The 3,772-nt window shown below is 48.2% G+C and overlaps 1 pseudogene; it reads right to left on the bottom strand.

The window, feature by feature from the left end:
- Positions 1–1,996: 1,996 nt before the first annotated feature.
- Positions 1,997–3,772, bottom strand: LOC123863007 (pygopus homolog 2-like; annotated as a pseudogene).

Here is a 3,772-nt window from a genome sequence, read left to right as displayed (position 1 = left end):
TATCTACAAAAAAAGTACTTTAAACATAAAGATAACAAATAGGTTAAGAGTAAAAGTATGGTAAAGATACACCATGCTAACATTTGTCAAAAGAAAGCTGAAGTTCTATGAATATCAAACAAAGTGGATTTCAGAGCAAAGTATATATAAAACTTGTAATTATAGTCAAGAGATTTCAGTAGACCTCTCTTAATAATTGATAGAATGAGTAAGCAGAAAATCAGCAAGGACATGAACAACACTATCAACAAACCTGACATTTATAAGACACTCCACCCAAAAACAGCAAAATACACATTGTTCTCAAGTGTACCTGGAACATTTATCAAGATAAACCATATTCTGGGCCATAAAACAAATCTTAATAAATTTAAAAGGATTCAACACATACCGAGTATGTTCTTGGACTACACTGAAATGAAATTACAAATCAATAAAAAGATTTCTGGAAAATCTACAAATGTTTGGAAAGTAACTAACGTTTCTTTTTTTTTTTTTTAAGATTTTTTTTTTTAAGATTTTATTTATTTATTCATGAGAGACAGAGAGAGAGAAGCAGAGGGAGAAGCAGGCTCCCAAGGAGCAGGGAGCTCGATGCGGGACTCGATCCCAGGACTCTGGGATCGTGACCTGAGCCGAAGGCAGACGCTTAACCATCTGAGCCACCCAGGCGCCCCAAGTAACTAACATTTCTAATTAATCCATGGATCCATCTAAGAAATCAAAAAGGAAATTATAAGGTATTTTGAACTGAATGAAAATAAATATAGAATATATCAGCATTAATGGAGTGCTACTAAAGCAGTACTTAGGGGGAAACGTAAGCACTAAAAACCTACATTAGAGAAGAAGAAAGATCTCAGATCAATGACCTTAGCTTCTCCCTTGAGAAACTAAAAAAAAAAAAGCAAATCGAAACCAAAGTAAGTAGAAGAAAGGAAAGACAACAATAGGAATCAATGAAATGGAAAATGGAAAAATAGAGAAAATACAGCCAAAATCCAATTCTTTGAGAAGAAGGCCTCTGAGGCCTGATATCTAAACCAAAGACATTACAAAGAAACCACAGACCAATACCCACCAATACCCCTAGGCCATGGCAATGACAGTCCCTCCTCCTCCCCTCCCCCCCTCCCCCCGCCACAGGCTGGGACAGGGATCCTTGTAACAGGATAAGGGCTCTGTGCTTTTTCAAACTTTCGTTCAATCCAGCCAGGGAGGCAGAGAAATACAGGTGCCCAAAGTTCTAGACCAGCGCGGACGCTACTGTGCAAGAAACGGGCAAGGCGGGGAGGGTGGTAGAGTCCAGGTTCCAGGACAGTCGGAATTTCAAATATTCTGGTCTGTCAGACCGCATATCCCAATTTTGGGCAAAAATATGGTCATCAGGAGAAAAGCCCAAGAGAGGCTGAGAAAGGGCCAGTGGCTTTGGTATGAGGGACACATGTCAGACAGCATCTCTTACCCATAGTCTTAAAGCCCCAAATCACCAAGAAACTGCCCCAGCCAAGAGCTCTCCTGCTTCTTCAAGCTATTTGGTTCTTTAAGGGGGTGGGACTTGGGTAGGTCTTGGAGGAGGTGAGGGATGGGTAAGAAAAGGAAAAAATCCCCATTTATTCCCTAAAGCTGTCTCCTAAAGCCCATGAAAGGGAGACTACAAGGATGGAGTCTCAACTCCTCTGGCCAGAAAGCTTTAGCATTTCACTCCGAAAACTCAGGCTGCAGCTGTGGGGCTGGAAAGGCATGTTAGGCACAGGCGCTGGGGCGTCCATCATCGGCGCAGAGGAGACCCCTGCCCTCCAGAACTTCCTCCAGCCTCTTTTCTCTTGCAGTAATACCCCTAGGCCTTCAGAGTCTGGAGCCACTACAATGCTTGGCAGGGTTTTGGTTTCTTTCTCTGCCCCCAGGAGCCACTGTGTTTCTGCCCCACGGGGACGGGAAGACCCTGGAAACAAGGACCAAGAACCAGACTTGGAAACCATCACCCTCGCCAGTGTCACCCATTGTTAGCAGCCACCAGCTGCCCCACACCATCATGGATGTACAGACTGGACCTCGTTGGTCTTGAGGCAGAGATCACAAGCCCAGACGGCGGAGGCCTCAGTGGTCAGCAGCCCGTATGTGCTCTGTCATGCCTGTGCGCTCGTGGTGGAACCACTTTTGGCAGGAGGCCTCACACAGAATGGCCTGCTGCTCATCATTCACCTCACCGCAACAGGCACCACACGGGTACACCAGGCCTGCGGGAGGCCAAAGCACTGAGCCCCCACCTGCCTGGCTGGGGGGTGCCAAGCTGTTGGCATCCACAGTTCCCCCACCCTACCCACTGCTGTTTAGGGGGAAACTGGGCTGATTCCCATTAATACCAGCAACTGTGGAGTGTGAGTGAGGCTCCTGGGGAAAAGCACTGTGGGCAGGTGGATTCAAGGGCTTTCCCGCATCCTCACCACCAGGGCCAGGAAAGCCAGGGTCTGGACAAGGGAAGAGACTTGTGTGGAGGGCAGGCTGGGGAACCCTTGACCAGGTCTCTGGAGGAGAGGGGCCAAAAGGTGCTCCTGGCTGCACAAAGCGTTGGGGGAGAGAAGAGAGGGGGCAGCTCCCCTCTGGGAGGTTGTCCCATGGTGGGTGAGATCATGGAGCCAAATCCCCCTAATGGGCCTGGCATCATCTGTCCACCAGGAGGGCTGAAGTTCTGACCCAGAGGCTGGTTGAAGGGTTGGGTAGGAAAGTTCATGTTGCCTGGGAGTGAGTAGCCAGGGCCCTGGGGAGGGGTGTTCATGTTGAAAGCAGGGCCCACAGGGTTGGGAGGGAAGGGGGGGGCTGTCAATGAAGAGGCCGGGGACTGCCTCCACCCCCAATGCCATAGCCTGGGGGGTACCTGGCCTGCCACGCCCCCTGTACACAGAAGCCTCCAAAGGGTCCAGGATGCCAAGGAATGGGGGAGCTGTGCCCCCCACCTTGGGGGCTCTGAAGTCATCCTCAAAAGGGTTGGATGCAACCAGGTGATCCACCATGGGAGTCAGGCATGGTGTGAACTCCATCAGATGGAAGTATGAAGGGCCCTGAGTATTTGACCCCCTTCGCTTCTTTTCTGGGCTCTTCATCTGCACACCTGCCTTGCCCTGCCTCCTCCCGGTGCTAGGCGGAGCAGGGGGTGTATGGGGCAGCCACCTCCCTCCAACTTGTCAGATGGGGCTGGTGCTGAGGTGGCTGTGGGCGCAGGGGGCCAGGGTCAGTGTGATGGGGGACAGACTCATTCTCAGGGGGACCATCCCTAGGAGGGAGATCAAGGTACCTTCAAGGAGTGGCCATGCCAGGTGGCGAGGCCAGGTGCCCAGCAGAGTGCCAGCCGCCCACCCCCAGGAGCAAAAATTCTAAAAAAAATTTTAGCAAGTCAAATCCAAAACTGTATTGAAAGGATGACACATCAAGACCAAGTGGGGTTAATCATAGGAATACAGTTAGTCTAACATTCAAAAGTCAATCAATGTTAACATACCAATCATATTCACAAACTCAAAAAAAACATATGATCATCTCAACAGATTCAGGAAAAGCATTTAACAAAATCCAAAGCCCATGCCTGATTAAAAAAACAAAACAAAACAAAAACTCTCAGCAAACTAGGAATAGAAGAGCACTTCGTCAACTTGATAAAGGACAGCTATAAAAAAAACCTACAGCTAATATCATACTTAATTATAAAAGGCTGAATGCTTTCCTTTAAGATCAGGAATAAGAGATGTGCACTCTCACCAATGCTATTCAACAT

Source organism: Mirounga angustirostris, unplaced genomic scaffold, assembly GCF_029215605.1.
Source record: "Mirounga angustirostris isolate CCGP_5_RB_7025 unplaced genomic scaffold, mMirAng1.0.hap1 SCAF_1, whole genome shotgun sequence".
Classification (NCBI taxonomy): Eukaryota; Metazoa; Chordata; class Mammalia; order Carnivora; family Phocidae; genus Mirounga; species Mirounga angustirostris.
The sequence above is the reverse complement of the archived record's forward strand: the minus strand, read 5'-3'. Positions and strand labels throughout refer to the sequence as shown.